The 19,175-nt window shown below is 48.4% G+C and overlaps 1 protein-coding gene across 1 annotated transcript in view; it reads right to left on the bottom strand.

Annotated features, from left to right (window-relative positions):
- LOC125727810 (partitioning defective 3 homolog) overlaps positions 1 to 19,175 on the bottom strand; it is a 162,444-nt gene that overhangs the window by 136,959 nt on the left and 6,310 nt on the right.

Below are 19,175 nucleotides of genomic sequence, written 5' to 3' on the forward strand. Positions count from 1 at the left end.
AAGGGGAGCAAGCGAGCTATCCGGAGGTGGGTGTTTGCCGGAGGAGGTGTGGGCAGGTGCCTACAGTCAGCCCTTAGGTCATAGTGAGGACAGCGGCCTGTGTGAGTATCGCACCTCTCCACAGGCACTGTACAGACGCTCACTCATAACTAGAGGTTGACAGATTTGTGTTTTTCTGTGGCAGATAGCAATTTTTTAGGGGATGGGGAGGGCTGATGACTGATAATAGGCTAATTTTTTAAGACAAAAAATAATGAGTGACACGATTGCTTAACTTCAAAATATTTATTTAACATTAATAAAACAATATTTTAACTTTAAATAATCATATTTAAACAAGGGCATGCAACGTTAAAAAAAAAATTATCAAAGCTCTCTCTTTGGCATTTCATGCTTCAATTTCAGAGAAAAGTAATAAAACAAAGTTTCAAAATTGAGTTTGTTTCGGCTTTGTGGGGATGTTATTCATCAAGTGAAACTGAAGTAAGTAGGAGGAATTTAGAACTCTTAAGAACACGCAGGTTTTCTACTGTAGGTGCTGATAAACCACACTACAACACTGATGAAGTGAGTGGTCTGGGTGGCTGCACATCTATCAAATGCATCTCACACAGCCATCACTATACCAGCCAGTGGTGACTGCAAGACTACATGGGAAGCTACAAAACATTAATCAAATATGTCCTGCTGTATTTACACGGCTATTACAAAGAGCGTGCTTTCACGTGTTCAACTTCTTGGATAGTTCGTTCAGAATAAGCAATAGTTTCTTATAGGTCGTCTACAGTTATTTTTTAATTGTCATACATTACATTCCCATGGCAGCACGATCCAATAAAACCCGTTGAAGTGCAGTTTCACTGGAATTCAATGGCACTTCTGTTTCCAGTGCAGCAAAGCTAGACATTTATTGGACAAATGCTTCAAAGCGTAATTTCCAGGGAAGCTCAGCATCTCTGGGAGTAAATGGGGCAGTGGGCGGGCCAGGACTCTGGGCTGCTGCATGATGATTGGAGGAACTGCATTTTGAAATGATACTTCGGGATCAGAGCATTTCAAGTTCAGTCTCATGTGCGTTTTCAGCAAGTGCAGTCTTTTCATTTTTTCGATTTTCATTTCTGCATATCATACTATAAATAACTCAAGAATGCTGTATTTGTTTTCTCTTTGTTTCGTTATTGCGTTTCGTTCGTTAGCAGGTTAGTAAAGTGCGTTCACTTATTTCAAACTAGGTTGGGGGGGGGGGCAACTAACCAGCTTCCCGTATTTGAAAGACCACCAGGCAGCACTGATATCAGCTGATTTTTATTTCTGGCCAATCACTCGGTTGACCTCTACTCATAACCCTGATCTCTCAGCATTTTGGGTAAACGTAACAAGTAACCGCGTGTGGGACCTGTGCGTACATTTGTAGCTGTATATGCCCAGCTTCTTAAGTCCTCCCACTGTACGTTACATACATAAACACTAACTTATTTATTCATTTTCAGTTGCACCACTACCTGACACTTTTCCTGCTAATTGCACGCTGTTTATGATCATTGTTTTTTATTCATTGTTCAATGTTTAATTTCCTCGTAGTTTAAGTCCCCTGTTTCACAGTCTGGGAGCTGAGCAAACAAGCACTTCACTGCACATCGTCCTGAGTATAACAGTACATGACAAAGCATTCAAGGCTTTGCACTAAGCCACGCAAAACGACAACCCAGTAACAGTCTTTGGAGCGACGCTCCACCCCCAGCTGAGTTGTCCAGATGCACACGGCCCCATTCCCAAGAACATTGCAGACGGTCGCAGGATTTGCCGTTATGTTCCTGCATGTTTTGCCACATGCAGAGACGGCACAGGCGTAAAGGGATCAGCGGCACATGCATCACAAAGGAGCCTTTGACGGCGGCCACTACTCACCCGCCCGCGCCGGAGTGCAAGATAACACTCACCACCAACACCCTGCCTGTCACACTGGAGACTGAGGGAGACTGATCGAGACAAAAACTGGCAGGAGGGACCAGACAGGCAGGAAAAACAAAGGATACCAACAAACAAAGGCTTTGTGTTGAAATAAAAAAAGACAAAAAAAGCTGTGTGATTTGTGGCCTTTTCCGTTTATCAGGAACCAGGGGGCTTCACAGATAGCAAATGTTCACCCGACACATAACAGACCAAACCGCTAAAATCACTCCTTCGGGGTTTTCAAAGGAGCTTATTTCTCAGGCTCCCAAGGAGCAGCTTTGCCTTTAAACCGCTCGGTATCAGACGGCATTACGAGGCCCGATTCCTGCCAGCTGGTTGTTTGGTAACCAGCCCCTACGCCGGTAATGATGTTGTGCATAAACAGTAGCTCAGAGGAACAAAAAAAAAAAACCACAAATTGTGTTTGCTGTTGCCATGGTAATAGGTGTGCGTGGGATAAAAAGGCTAGTTCACGCACCTTGTGGTGTATACACAGGCTGCCCTGTGTGTATCCGTGTGCACTCGGTAAGGTGTAGACGTCCTCGCTTCAGTTCCCATGGCATGCATGCATGTGGGAGGTAATGAAAACTGACAGCGGGCATGCAGGAACATGCCAAGAGGCAGGTGCCCCCCCCCCGAAACACGATGGGCAGGACCCCCCCAACCATTATAAACCCAACCTCTGCAGCTCACAGCTACACCCGATTCACTTCATTTTACTATATATTTTATTTAGCAGATGCTTCTGTCCAAAGTAATGTGTATTTTTTGGGAACGTAGGTTCAGATAGTCCTGGGAGCAATTGAGGGTCTTGCTCAAAGGCCAAACGGTGAAACTCTGCTGTTCCTGGAATTCCAATCAACATTCTGTTCTTAACCCACGGAGCTATGCAACAAGCCACTCGGGCACTTTGACACCCATCTGAACAAACCTCATGGCCTTTTGAGGAAGCGAGTGAAAGGATGGCGGACTTCCCCCACGCTCTGGCATCTCGCTAATGCGGTTGACGGCTTTCCTGTGATTCGTCGCCACAGAGGCTCACCACATGCCCCCGGGCTTCCTGCGGGAAACTCTCACTCTCTCTACGTCCCTGTCTCCGCCCCCGTCCACAACACCCTGCTAGTAGCTGACATGCAGGTCCGGAATCTCACCTGCGTCGGTCAGAATTAAAGAAAAACAGCTCATCATATTTTCCATGCTCAGGGTCTAAAACAAAGCAAGAGACAAATTTGCCCAACATTGGCCAGCTTAAATTTTTGACAAGTCGTCTTTTTTAACACTTATTATTGGTATTTTAATTGAAATTTTGATAAGTGGTAACAACTAAGGGCTATTTCCTGCACAGGATCTAGGGCAGTGTTCTTCACTGAATTTTAGACGAGGCCACGCTTGCTGGTTAGGAGGGGGTTTGGGGGCCACCATTTACTTTTTAAAAGTCGGCTGATGATGGTCCTCAGATACGTCACTGCTGTTCCTATTACAAGCCGGCTGAGTGAATACACACCGCTACCCCAAAGTGAGTTTGCTACTTTATTTTCTGTTTCCTAATATTTTTTTTTATTCATTCCATAACTACAACAACAAAATCAAAACCAGCAGGGTGATTTTGAAAGAATTCATGAGATAAAGTAGTAAAAAAAAACACACAGTCTGGGTACCATTGATGCTCTGTATCATGGATGAGGCTCTTATCCATCTCAGGGGCTACAGCACACACCCTATTATTATTATTATTATTATTATTATTATTAATAATAATAATAATAATAATAATAATAATAATAATAATAATAATAAAAATAATAAATAATAAATGAATAATAATAAATCTGCCATTTTTCCCCAGTATTCCTGAAAATATCAAGAAAGGCCACATTGAACGATGATTCCATACAGGCAGAGAAAAGAACGATTAAAAACAATCACTGATGTGTGATTTACCTGCTTCACGCTAATTTCACACAGTGAGATTCATGACTGTGCATTTAAGTCTTGACTTACTGCCACAAACTGAACGAGGCAGAAGAGACCAAAGCAGATCATCTGCTCAATTGACAGGAACACCTACAAACTCAGAACCAAGTGTTTGCCTGCCAGGGATCCTAGATATCTAAAGAGGCGAACATGGTGACAACATGACCATGCTGTGCTCAGAGTTAAGGGCACTGATTGTAATCAAATCCACGTACTTATAGAAATCAGCTGGATGTAACCTAACAGTAAATAAATAAATGAAAATGAAAAGCACTGTGGGAAAACTTAAATTAGAATTGAAGCCCTTATGAGCTAAGGAACTGGTTGACCTGGGCACCCTACTGCTATCAGCGAAACTGATGATGAAAAGAGCCTGCATTATGCAAGCTTGATTCTTTGGCGATCATCAAAGTCAGTTCCCGTGGCTGCAAGGAGAGGGCAGCACTGATACAGTTACCTCTTCTTAGGGAAGAACATGAACCCCAGGATCCCACAGGGAAATCTGTGAAGGGCTGGGTTCAAGGGAAACCGTGGAGCAAAGATGTAAACAAGCGCTCTCAGAATTCTGAGGTATTGGGACATGCTATATCAGCAGGGTCAGATACAGCTACCCACCTCTTCATCCCCATCCTCAGTTCACAACCTCCAGCCGGTCAGACCGGCATTCAAACAGAAAGACGAGTCTCCCATCGGCTTGGATTCACACACCACAAATAGCTGGAAAACCCACAAGGTGTGGAAGTGACCCCGAGAATCCCGATTCCCAGCCGGGACGTGGGGACCATCACGGGAGCGGCGGTGGATCCAATGACATGGATTTTTAACTAATAAAACAATACAATAAGAAGATACTGTCTGATGGAACCTTCACAGAAACATCATGACATGACATCATCCTAACATGGCAGCCAAGTGGCCAAAATAAAACAAGGAAAGCTGGGCCTACAGCAAAGAGGAAACATACATCACCCCCAAAAGCTACAGCAAGCGTCGCCTGACCAACAGCATTCCTGGACAGAGGTGCGAGGTACCCAGTACGACCAAAAAGGATGAGGCCAAAAGACCCAAAAGCAAGCTTCCTCTCTCTCTTGGGCAAAGGCGTTGGACCCATTCCTCTGGGAATGTGTGTATGTGTGTGAAGCACAACCACTGGGTTTGGTCCTGGAGTCACTTCGGTCCGGTGGGGGGCTGTGTCAGACTGCTTCAGGTTACAGCGTGTCAGAGCCCAGAAGTGCACGGTGCAGCACTGACACTGAGGCGTCCGATTCAGCGTCAGATTTTGTAGGTGCTTGGATGCACCTTCAGCAATGGCCCACAATCAATGCTCCTCTTCGCTTTTGGCCATTCAGCTGATAAGGGTGCACTCCTCTGACCTCCTGCAGGAGATGCAGCATAAACCACCTCCTCCTGAGACGTGGCGAGTCGGTCGTTTTGGCCACTTGTCGGCGAATGGCCGAGTCCTCGTTAGCTAATGACGGTGCACTTGAGAGGAACTGACCATCAACAAATCCGCTTGCACTCAGACACATAGCAGAACCCTCAGTGGTCAGAGCATCTGCCTGTGGTATATGAGGGATGTGCTCAAGCATCTGTCCCCCCCCCCCCCCCCAAAAAAAAACCCTGAAAAGAGGGAGGGGCCACATCAAAAAGCTGTCAAAAACACTGTGCTAATAAACTAAGGGAAAGGAGTGCAAACAAGTGAGACTTTGAAAAGGCCACCATCACCTCCAGAGGGACATAAGGGGGCCTCCTGTCGACAGCCCACAACATCCCTGTCGTCACGTCCCCTTCACGGGTGTATTCATTAATAAAGTGTCGTTAGCTAATCCCTGCTTTGTTTCAGTGGACACATCCGTCTGTCTCTTCGTAACAAGCTAATGGAGATTAGCTTTTATGTTATTGTATGTGTGTATGTTTCGGAAAACGGAAAATTACAGAAGAGCACCCAGCACGGTGTGCACCACCACTCAAACCATGCATTTGCATTGGGGTGGGTGGGGCGGGCAGCGGCCGGCACCTAGACTTGAACAATGTGTTATACATCTAAATCATCCTATTTTGCATTTTGGGTTAGGGTTTGCTTGTATCCCCACAAAAAGCAGTCATTTGGGGAGGATAGGATCCCCAGTACACCGACACTGGCTGTTAAGGAGAAGCAGCAAGAACTTCACCAACCTCTACAGATTTATTCCAGTGAGAGCTCCTGTGATTATTCCAGTGAGAGCTCCTGTGATTATTCCAGTGAGAGCTTCTGTGATTATTCCAGTGAGAGCTCCTGTGATTATTCCAGTGAGAGGCTCCTGATCCCGGCACCGTTTGGCCATGAGCATGGCGCCTTAACCGAGACAAACCTGCTCCCTTAACCACAGCAAATCCCCCAACTACCTGCAGCTCTTATAGTAACCCCTCCCTTCAACATGGGAAACACCAGAACCCCATGACTCTACCAGCCCAGAACAGGACCTCTGTCACATAAGCTCCATCCATCCATCTTCAGCATGGGCAGCAGACGGTCTGGCGGCTACAGCTTAAGATCTTAGCTTTGCTGTGCTCTGATAAAACACCATACCCACAACAAATAACTGCAGGATTCTACCCTGCTCATCACTAAGGAGACATTTCTGAGAACATCTTTCTTCTTTATTAGTATGTCCATTCATATCTCTGTCTGTGGCAAACCACAATCACATTAGCAACACACTTAATGGCATCTCACTTCTTCTAAATCAGGGCTGGTGTGCTTAAGCAGACTGTTAGTCATGCCAAACCGCAAAAATTGGCCTCACGATGGTCAAGATAGAAGCACCAACCTGCAGGAAATTCCATCAGTCCCTCAAGCACATTAACAGCAGCAATAAGGTCAAAGCAGAGGCCAACATAAGCCTCATTCTGGACCTGCCCCTCAATTGCTTTCTGCTGACTACTCTGCTTACCCAGGTCAAGTCACCAACTACCCTGAATGGTGTCACTCAGCAGAAGATCCAGAACTAGCAGAGGTCCAAGCCAGACCACTCCCAGAACTAGGAAACAGAACATGCAGTGAACTGGGAAAGACTGACTGAGAAGCATCCAGACAAAGGTCAGAGAAAAGCAATGAGGGAAGGGTTGTTTCAAGAGAAAAACCAATCTTTCCAACAGAGTAATACATCACTCGTTCAACAGAATAGTGGCGATTTCTTATGAAGCCTTAAGCGTTTTTATTCTTCCGTCATTACTGCAGTCTATCATACCTGTGGAGTCCACGTGTTACTGCAAACAAATTAGGGCACTTTCCCACTGATTTCTAGTCAGGTACCAGTACCAAAAGTACCAAACCAGCTCAGGCACTTTTTCAGTATTTCAGTACTTTGAGGCAGGACTTGCAAATGTGTTTACTGTGCCTTAGTTATGCAAATAACCTGCCTTGCAAACACAACATACATCTGCCACCCTGTAAAAGCATAGCTATGAATTCAGAAAACGATGATAAATGACGTTTAGATAGATGAACAGATAATAAATAATAACAACAACACACGGGTGAGCGCACCCCCACCAGCGGACAGAGAGCGCGGCGGAAAGTATGTCGCATCAACCACCTGGAAAGCAGACAAAAATATCTGTGTTTTTAAATGCTCCGAGGGTGGTGAAGATACACCGCAGTGACAAAAGCTACTCGCTTTATGGATAACTGTCATAAAAATAAATGTTCTGATGTTAAGCTGTAAACCCAGGGGAAACACTGAATAATAATAATAATAATAATAATAATAATCCATCCATCCATCCATTTTCCAAACCGCTTATCCTACTGGGTCGCGGGGGGTCCGGAGCCTATCCCGGAAGCAATGGGCACGAGGCAGGGAACAACCCTGGATAGGGGGCCAGCCCATCGCAGGGCACACTCAGACACCAGTCACTCACACATGCACACCTATGGGCAATTCAGTAACTCCAATTATGGAGTCCAATTTTTGGACTGTGGGGGGAAACCGGAGTACCCGGAGGAAACCCCACGACGACATGGGGAGAACATGCAAACTCCGCACACGTGTGACCCAGGCGGAGACTCGAACCCGGGTCCCAGAGGTGTGAGACGACAGTGCTAACCACTGCACCACCATGCCGCCCCCAATAATAATAATAATAATAATAATAATAATAATAATAAATGGATGCTTGGACAAATGAAGTGACCCTTTAATTGCGATCCAGTTGGAATAACAGATTCAACATTATAATGCGAATGGTCTGACAAGAAGTAAATAATGTATTTGCTATAATATACTATGGCTGCACTATACTGGAAAACTTTTTAAAGTATCTCAATGCGATTTTGTTGTAAACACTAGGATATTTATTAAGCAAAAAAGGAGTAAAATAAATACATTTCTCACAAACCCATACGTGAATGATTTAAACAGAATAGATTAAAAAGATGGTTGGCTGGGAGAACACAGGTGGAGCTCATGCAGAAGCGGAGGTGGGACACTTTAGACTGGCTTAAGCCCCACCCATCTGTGCTTCTTTGAGTGTGAGAGACAGTAGGGGCGTATCAAATATGGACTGGAGGGATCTCCCATTTCAGAGGGTCTGGAGGATTCAGACCGGGTTCTCGGTAACTCAAGAACGTCTCCGGTATCAGATCACCTGCTCCTCATCGGTTATTGATACAGAGGCTGCTTTCTGTGGCCCCATTCCGGTGAGGAGACAAAGCCTCGATACGCTCCATGGGGTGACCTGGCAGCCTGAGCTCTGTGGGGTGGACCTTAGGAGAACAGGGAATCTGTATAGCCAGTACCACAGGCTGCTCTCCAGACCCATTCATGCAGAGGTATACTGTGTTATTTTTAATAATCCTGTAATGTACTTGTGCGGATTGACTCCTGGTGTATCTCACCAAACATACAGCTACACCATCATACTGTAAGATCAGCTCTGTTACCTCAAGACCTGGCAAACGTCCTACAGACACAGGTGGCTTTCAATACATGTCGAAAGAGTATTATTAACATTGCCAAAGCCGCAAACCAGTTCAGGTCTCCATGAATGTGGAGAAGCACCTAGAACACAGAACAGGGTGGATGCGGTCAACGATAATGGGGAGCAACAGCTGAAAATGCCGGATGAGATAGAGGGGGAGGTCATAACTGGAGGTGCATAGGAGCTAAAGATGAGAGGAGAGGAATTAGTTTTTGGTATATTTTAAAGCCTGAAACTCTTGCAGTGTCTAATTCATGCACTGGTATTACTGCCACAGTCACAACAACCACACTCAGCTGCCAAGAGCAGCTGCAGAGAAATCGGCACAACTGGCTTCGCTGGAATCAAGCCCAACTTTCGGCCTCCGGGTTACTGACACAGTGTCCAAGAGGTCTACGACCTTCCACTAGGCCAAAGTTCAGCACCGCTGTACCTACACAGATGGAAACGGGTTCCAGGCTGAAACATGACCCGAGAAAGCCGCTCGCTGCCAAAAGCGGCATTCAAACCTCCGCCTGCAGATACTCGCCCTTATCCTTGGTGTCTGGGCAACAGGGAGTCTAAGGACTGGGCATCCTGGCCCGGCTTTCCTCTCAGGGTTAATGACTCAGTGTGCTTGCTGGGGATTTACACCGCACTGAAACCGAAGACCAGCATAAAGTAAACGGACACTTCATTGAAGGCGATTCCCTCCTTACTGCATGGCCTAAACCACAGCATGCAGAAGCATGTGCTCAGTACTAAGCGCATTTCAAACAACACAATACTGCGGCGGGGCGTTTGAAATGGGCAGCGTGCCATGATTTAACACAAAGAGCCACCTCTGTGGCGCCGTTAATCTTTCAGGCACTCGGCTGCCTGCAAACATAAATCGTCAATTTCCCCAAAAAGCAAGAGAGGGGAGCTTTTCGTCAGACTGAATTTTCAAGAATGAACCCTCTAACATAGAGGGAAGAGCCAGCCCAGCTATAGCCAGAGCGTGGGAAGCACAGTCTTTCGTCTTGCTGTCTCCCCACCACATCTCCCTGGCCGCTCTCGTCCATGTCTGCCCAGCCGCATCTGCCCGTCCCTTTTCGTCCACGTCTCGTCCATGTCTTTTGTCCACGCGTTTCGTCCACATCTCCCTGGCCGCTCTCGTCCACGTCTGCCCAGCCGCATCTGCCCGTCCCTTTTCGTCCACGTCTCTTGTCCATGTCTTTTGTCCACGCGTTTCGTCCACATCTCCCTGGCCGCTCTCGTCCACGTCTGCCCAGCCGCATCTGCCCGTCCCTTTTCGTCCACGTCTCTTGTCCATGTCTTTTGTCCACGCGTTTCGTCCACATCTCCCTGGCCGCTCTCGTCCACGTCTGCCCAGCCGCATCTGCCCGTCCCTTTTCGTCCACGTCTCGTCCATGTCTTTTGTCCACGCGTTTCGTCCACATCTCCCTGGCCGCTCTCGTCCACGTCTGCCCAGCCGCATCTGCCCGTCCCTTTTCGTCCACGTCTCCTGTCCATGTCTTTTGTCCACGCGTTTCGTCCACATCTCCCTGGCCGCTCTCGTCCACGTCTGCCCAGCCGCATCTGCCCGTCCCTTTTCGTCCACGTCTCTTGTCCATGTCTTTTGTCCACGCGTTTCGTCCACATCTCCCTGGCTGCTCTCGTCCACGTCTGCCCAGCCGCATCTGCCCGTCCCTTTTCGTCCACGTCTCTTGTCCATGTCTTTTGTCCACGCGTTTCGTCCACATCTCCCTGGCCGCTCTCGTCCACGTCTGCCCAGCCGCATCTGCCTGTCCCTTTTCGTCCGCGTCTCTTGTCCATGTCTGTCCATCGCCTTTCGTCCGCGTCTCCCCGGCCGCTCTAGTCTGCGTCCCTTGTCCATGCCTGCCTGTCACCTTTCTTTTACATCTCCCAGCTGGCTTCTTTCACAGCTCAGTAAGACGACATTTAAGTTTGTCAGCTTTAAGTGTTAATGGACCCAGACAGCATTTTATAAAAGGTTAACAGCTGTAACTACAATATGAAATGACATATTCAAGTCAAGAGGCAGTGGTGAAGATAAATCACAACCAATTAGATAAAGGACATGGCAGATGATTCGGAGACGACTACTTGATCACATGGTTAGGGCTAAGCCACTCCCCTCTGTATGAAAATTGCCCATGAGCACCTCTGTCACAAGTGATAGTCTTCCTGTATTGTTTAAGTTTAAAAAAGGGGGTGGGGGGAGGGCAGGGCAAGAAACCCAGATAGGGACATGAAAGCACAAGAACGATGTCGCCCTCACAAAGAAATCCCACCCCCACACAGGTTAGGTAAACACACAGACGAGATCACCAATGAAACCCACGCCCCCCAAGTTAGGCAAACACACGTGGCCTTCACAGAAAAGCGGGACGGGTGTGTTTGCACTTCTCTCTGTATTGCATAACACCAGTGCAGCGTTCCCACAGCTGGTCAAGGTGAACGGATCCCTTTGGCCGAAGCTTACGCGTGGAACTTGTACACTGAGACTGGCAGATCAAGATAGGAAACCCAGCAATCATTACGCCAAGCCCAGGGACCTTGCGGTACTCCTAATCAGCTTAGCCAATAAAATTAGGTTTTACTTGAAGGTAGTAGTAGGAATGCAGAATCCTTGGATTTACCCTCTATGGATCTGGTCAAAAATACCATGTTAAAAAGAATGTGTTAACAGGGGGCTCTGCAGCCATGGCAGACCTCTTCTATACCCTAAAGTCACACACTTTACATTCACTAAAGGAAGGAAATACTTGAGTCCAACAGCAATGCCCCATGCAGTACTCGTCTCACATCCACCAGGCCTGAGCGGCTCACCTGCTCCATGCACCGCTCGCTTACAAAACGCTCTGGAACACAGCTGGCCAAAACATTTGCCCGTCCGATTCTTTAAAACAGCCAAACACCACCCTGCCTTTTAATGTTACCCCCCCCCCCGCCTATCGCATCCCCAGCTGGGGGCTCATAAATATTTAATGAAAAAAGTTCATTAAACACAATAGTCTCTGTTTCCCATAATGTATTAGGCACCCAAAGCCAGCTGTCATACCCAAAGAGGAGAAATATGAATTGTCATATTCGATACGGGGCCCGCAAACTTGAGACGAGAGCGGCCAGGCGACGTTTGGCACGATGGTCACGGCTTCACATTTCCATGAATACAAAGACCTGGCATTGTTCTGCGCCGAACGCGACCTGTTTACAAGCAGGCCCGCCGCTTCACCGGCTCCTTTACGCAAAAACATTCGCGTGTTGTGTGTTGGCACTCCTGCAAAAAAAAAAAAAAAAAAAGTCTTCCACTTCCAGCACAGCGTTACTCAATACCAGCCTCAAAGCTCATTCTATGATGGTCTAATACAGTATTATGCCCAAATACAGCCCTGATTTATATTATACAGTGATCCCCCGCTATATCGCGCTTCAGCTATCATCGCGCCCCCGCTATATCGCGCTTCAGCTATCATCGCGCCCCCGCTATATCGCGCTTCAGCTATCATCGCGCCCCCGCTATATCGCGCTTCAGCTATCATCGCGCCCCCGCTATACCGCGCTTCAGCTATCATCGCGCCCCCCGCTATACCGCGCTTCAGCTATCGCGCCCCCGCTATATCGCGCTTCAGCTATCATCGCGCCCCCGCTATATCGCGCTTCAGCTATCATCGCGCCCCCGCTATATCGCGCTTCAGCTATCATCGCGCCCCCCGCTATATCGCGCTTCAGCTATCATCGCGCCCCCCGCTATATCGCGCTTCAGCTATCATCGCGCCCCCCGCTATATCGCGCTTCAGCTATCATCGCGCCCCCCGCTATATCGCGCTTCAGCTATCATCGCGCCCCCCGCTATATCGCGCTTCAGCTATCATCGCGCCCCCCGCTATATCGCGCTTCAGCTATCATCGCGCCCCCCGCTATATCGCGCTTCAGCTATCATCGCGCCCCCGCTATATCGCGCTTCAGCTATCATCGCGCCCCCGCTATACCGCGCTTCAGCTATCATCGCGCCCCCGCTATATCGCGCTTCAGCTATCATCGCGCCCCCGCTATATCGCGCTTCAGCTATCGCGCCCCTCGCTATATCGCGCTTCAGCTATCGCGCCCTCGCTATATCGCGCTTCAGCTATCGCGCCCTCGCTATATCGCGCTTCAGCTATCACGCCCCCGCTATTTCGCAGATTTTTCCCCTACGCATCACAGTCCTCTGCGTATCGCGTACCTTGCTTGTGGTCCGATTGTTTTCATTTTCTTTTAAGCCCTACGATGGCTCCCAAGCATCCTGTGCCTTCTAAGCCTTCTGGTAGTAGTGAGCCTAAGTGCCAGAGGGAGACCTTGACCATTCAGGAGAAGGTAAAACTCCTAGATATGCTTCGGGAAGGAAAGCGTAATGTGGACGTCACTCTCCATTAAAATGTTCTTGTTTTTACATATTCCATTATGTATACAGAGAGAGAGATGTACACATATACACATATATTCATATAGAATTCATACACACACGACATTTTTTATTTTTTTTACATGTTACTCATACCCTTAGCCCAACATCCACATATCATATGTGTTGTTTTAATAAGTTTACATGTGTTTAAAGTGTGTGGGAGGGGTATTTCAAAGCTTAAACCATAAAAAAATGGTTTATTTATATGGTCTTTCTATAACGCGGAATTTCACCTGTCACTGATGGGTCTGGAACGCATCTTCCGCGATAGGCGGGGGGGGGGGGGGGGGGTTCACTGTACAGCACTTCTCACACCAGGAAAAATCCCCCAAGAAACTAAATATCCCCCATCTGGTAAATCGCACAAACCTGCCAGTCTCCACACTTCTCCTGTGTATCCCATGGCCTGGGGGGGGGGAGGGGGTCTTCTCATTTTGGGAGGGTGGGGCTGCCTACACACCCATCTCCCCAACCTATTAGCAGATTCTCTCATTCCATTATGATAGCTTACAGCCCATCACACATGTAACGCCTATTCAGCTTGTTTGACGCCTGGAATCACAGGTTAGGATTCAGGGAGGCCTTTCAAACACATGAAGCAGAGCAGACACAGCATCCGTGGAAATGGAAGCTTGACAAGGAGAAGGTCCACCCCAGAATTAAGACCAGCCTCGCCTGGCGAGATCCAAAACACCACCAACCCCCTGAATCCGCACGAAGAACAGAGCAGCGGCCTCTGCTGGGCTATGGTGGCCGCAAGCAATTCGGGGAAAATCAAAGACGGCGAGCAGTTTAGAAAGCAGATGCTACCTCAACCAGAACACCAATACAGAGATTCATTCATTTCTTCATTTAGTAGATGCTTTTATCCAAGGTGAGATACATTTTGGAGAAAGCAGGATCAGGCAGTCCGTGGTGCAACAGGGGGTACAATGTGTGAGATCACTCTGCCGATCCTGGGATTTGAACCAGCGACCACCTGCTCACAGGCTGCACACTGGGCCGACTCAGCACACCACATAAAAACGGCAGCGTATTCTCATGTAGGCTATGAGAACTCTCCTTAAAGCCCCCACCCCTAACAGCATATTTACCCCACTATCCCCCCAGTGTCATCCGCACAGGAAGAAATGCGGCCCAGCAGATTCCCCATCTCCCACCCAACTCGACGTGTCTGAGCTTGGAGTCAGTCTACCATCATTCAGCAGGAAAGGAGGAGAGACAGAGAGACACAGGAGGTGAGATTCATACAATGGCCTATTGATGTGTCTTTTCGGCGGGATTCCGGCTTTTGTGGTTGGGACATGATCCGTTCACCCTGTACTGGAGATTTATGAGGGCAGATCTACCCCCATGAAGGAGAAGGCTGACGGGGCCTGTTAAGCAGTTAAGGACCATGCTCACGAACCAGTGGTGAAATCAGCACCCCCAGTTACCGTGTACCGAGCCCACAGCTTGGGTCCCCATTCCAGGATCCACCCGTTAGCACATTTAATGCTTATTAGAATTGGGTGTGAAGCTGGAGATGGGGGGGGTGGCCATTTACACCATTACTGTGTTACAGTTTCAAACAGTTCTGATAACCAGCTTCCTCAGAGACCAGACATGACTGGACACAATACAGCCATGGAAATAATTATGAGATAACAGCAACATTTTCAGTTTCACTCATTTCTCAATCTATGGTTACGTGTCTGTGTAAAATATACATTTTTTGCAAACCCTGGCTCTTCCCTGCTTCTTATTAATGAAGGGCTTCTTCTTTGCTTTATAGGACTTCAGTCCTGCTCCTAGGAGCCTCATACGAACTGCCCTAGCAGTGCACTTCACGCCACTTAATGTCTCCCATTCCTTCTGAAGGTCACTTGAGGTCATCCTCTGATTTATGAGGCACTGCCGGATACGTTGATGGTTTCTGGCATTAGAAAGTTGTTCCTGCCCTTTACATGGCTGGTTTTTGATTACTGCCAGTGTCTCCTGCTTCGCCTTGTTCCTGTGTACTGCTGTTTTAGAAACTTTGAGCCTGGAAGCAGCCTGCCGCTCCGTGTAGCCTTCTGCCAGCAGAACTAGGATTAAACTAGCATTTAAGAATGCAGATCCTTAAATAAATATAGAGAGTGGTCTCAATTTTTTTCCCGAGCTGTATTTCTCATTGAACGTTGTGTTGATCTTATCTGGTGTGATTTAAACAGTGCTGATGAACCTCCACAGAGTGACAAGGACCCTCTCGACACCAATGAACAGACAGACAGACAGACCGTGTCCTCGGTAGCAAGTCAATACAACGTAGCACTACATCTAAAGGACACAGGATTCACGACTGACGATTTATAAGTTAATGGGAATAGAGGGTGTAAACAGACAAAAGCTTAAAAATGCCGCCGTTTTAACAGGAGCAAACAGTCTGTCTTGACCCACAGGCCCTTATGACCCCATCCCTCTTCATGCTGACACTTCTGACACTGCTGCAAGTGGACAAATTTCCGTCGTCCTCTTAACGCAGATTTATGGGCCTTTAAAAGCCAGAAAGTGTTACTAAGGCAGAGGGTCCATGTTTCCCCCCCCGTTACCAGCACTGAAGGCTTGTAATGTCACCACGGGTCATGAAATACGGTAGTAACTCCACATGAAGCTGCCTGCACTAACGGGGCTGACGGCGGCCCACGGTCCTCAGAGCAGGCTGACCGTCCTCGTTGCAGGAACGCCCGCTATTTCCGGAACCTTCTGAAAGTGTCAGCTAGTGACACAGATGTGACTCCTCTCACTCAGAGACAAACAGCTTGATGGAAATATTTGATCACGGCTCCAGAATAAATTTGTTCCCTGTCCTTAAATGTGAGTAAATACCAAAGCGATGGCCTGCCGTACCGCATGTGGACTGGGCGGACAGTTTAAGGACGGGGATTTAAGGCTGGCCTGTGAATCACACAAAACTCAGCCACAGTCACCACCCGTCAGACAGAGGTCCGCACCATCCGCTACAAACGGGAGAGGACCGCACGCAGCATTCACGGCTGGATCCAAACGCCCTGCAGCTGGACTGAAACGTGATCTCCCTGCTCCCTTATAGGACCTTCCGGGCTGATTCTACAGCATCTGCTCTTTATACAATTAAAACCTAAAACAATAACACTGCAAACAGCACAATCTCAATAGAGAATCCTTTCCAGTTCCATGCTTGAATCTCCCTAGGGACGACGAACCGTTTGTCTACGTGGCATTTATTAATTTCGCCTCTTTCCGCCAGGCCTGGATTAGCCCATTTACTCCGTCGCAGGTCTTGCCCTCGACGCGCAATGTTCACACCGGCTCAGCAGGGGGCAGCACGTCATCTTTAAGCCACCTGCTTCTATTTGCTCTACATGCTGGTGGTGGTGGTGGTGGGGGGGGGGGCACTGAGTGCTACGGAGTGGTTGGCCAGGTTCCCTCAATGGCAACAGTCCAGTTTTCTGTAAAGATGTAGAGACCACCACACGTCTAACTCGTATAAAGGGAGCAGGAATCGCAGACCTTTAAATGATGCTTCTTAAAGACCACACACGCTTCAGGACCACCTGGCAGGAAAACAGAAGCTGAAGCCTTCTTCAGCTTAAGGTCATGTGGCCTTCGGCACCGAGGTCACCAGGGTCAAATGGGTGCCAACCCCTATCTGCTCACATTTTTATTTTAGTTCTTTAGGAGAGACTTTTATGAAGTCTTTTATTCAGCGTTAAGTTTCTTGGTCAATAGATCTACCATCTGGGATTCGAACCGGAAACCTGATCACAGAGCCACACTTAACAAAATCATAGATATGGGTCAGGGCAAATTTTCTGCTACTGACAAGGACAGCCCAGAACATAGAGACAGGAAAGGAGGTGGTGAAGGATTCAGCAAGGTTTTCCCTGTAAGGAACCCCAACCGAAACCCGCAGACATGAGTGTGGTGCTTTGAGTGACACTGATCCCCAAAAATCACAGTAAATGCTACACGTGTGGAGCAGGCGTGTGCCAAGGGGAGCAGGGGCCGTCCCCAAAGCTAACGGGCGCTCGCCGGCACCACCACCACTGAATCCGCGCCCGTGCCATATCACGAAGGAGGCAACGGGACAGGTGGGACGAGGAGAACACACCAAACCTGTTCCTACCAATGCGTCGAGCGTGCTAGCTAATGGGGAAGGCGGCACAAGGGCGGCTGGCAGGCCCAAACTAGCAGGCGCAGTGCCTGCAAGGGATCCTACGCCCTTACGGGGAGCCAGATTCCAAACCAACAGCTCGTTCTACTTACCAGCTGAGGCAGTACATAAGGGAATATAAAGCAGGCCAGTCAGTCAGAGCAGGACATTTAAAGGGCCTTCATGGAGAAAGTGCTTCATGGCGCCACTTTGGAGAAAACGGTCTTACTACAAATTTCAAATCTAAAATTTAAACCATGGCTATTTCATGCCAACCATTGAGGGAGCGAAACTCAAGTATAATCATAATCATTATCATCACCATATACATCCGCATATACATTAAGAAATGAAAGCTCCGCTGAGCCACAACTCATACCCCCCCCCCCCCCCCCCCCGCCATTGCCTCTCATACCCCTGGGGGAGGGAGGGATGCCCAGTTAAGTTCACCTGTTCCTTCAACTCTGCATGGTAGGTCTAATTCTGAAAAAAGAGTTAGCAGAAAATCCATTTGGGGGAATGTGGTCTGGCCTGAAGGTTGCTTGGGGGGGGGGGGGGGCGCTCGTCCTCAGATTAAAGAGGGATAGCGCCAAACCCCAAATATGGCTTGCCCAGCAGAGGTACACAACCCCACACTGGTACCGGCTTCAGACCAGTATGCCAGCGCAGAATGGCAGGAGGAGGCGTGGCCACACACGGCGCCCCCAACACGTCCGGCAGATCATGCACCTGCACATCCACAGGGTGCCGTGAGTCAGCGGGTCCAACATGGCCTCGTATAAAACCCAGAGCGGCCCGGCCCTGCCCCAGACCCCAACAGCGAGCGGGAATGAATCAGAGGAGGATGGAGGACAGAGGGGAGCTTACAGGCCGGAATGGGAAACTGACTACATGGGTAAAGCCAGCCTGGCAAATCTGTCTTATTGTTATTTTCACTCTTGTTTTAATCTTACTTATTCATATCCTTATGTATTATTTTTTCCTTTGTATTATACATTTCCTTTCAAGCACAACCCTGGAAGCACATGGAAAAGCACTTCACTACACGCGTGTATGTGACACATACCTGAAACCTGATAACCTGAAACTGTCTGACTCACTGCACTCACCTCACATTCATCTCTGTCTGTCACGCAGACATGGTCCCATCTGCCTCTTGGGGACGTTTGGGCAAACTTACAGCCGACAGCCGACAGCAAAGCAGGCTGTAAACCACACAGAGTAACGGGCACCTCAAACACCGCAGACCGACCTGAAAGCGGGGAGGGCGGTGCAGACCACCCCAGGTCAGGTGCCACCAGGCGGCCCAAACAGAATAAGATGGCAATGGCAAACGCAGGGTTCTCCCGGAGCTTGACAGGAGAACAATAAAACCGCTTGCAAGGATGCTGCCCTCCAGACAAGGGGGCAATCACGAGGAACAAAACGGGGCAAAGCAGGCCGATCAAGCAAGACTCGGCAAACGTGTAGCCCCCTTTACTTCTTTATTTACCCCCTTACAGCTGGCATTACACAAGTTTCTGTACCTGGGTGGTAATGAGGGTGCCGGGTGCCATAGTGGAGGCAGACCACATGACACTGCACTTCAGCATGACACTGCATTCTGGGAGAGCAGTCCCTCTCCCCACCACGATACAAGAGTGCGTGACGCACAGTGATGGCCAGACGTGATGGGTGTAATTCCACCTGTTTGCAGCAAAT

Source organism: Brienomyrus brachyistius, chromosome 1 (genome assembly GCF_023856365.1).
Source record: "Brienomyrus brachyistius isolate T26 chromosome 1, BBRACH_0.4, whole genome shotgun sequence".
In the NCBI taxonomy this organism is placed as follows: Eukaryota; Metazoa; Chordata; class Actinopteri; order Osteoglossiformes; family Mormyridae; genus Brienomyrus; species Brienomyrus brachyistius.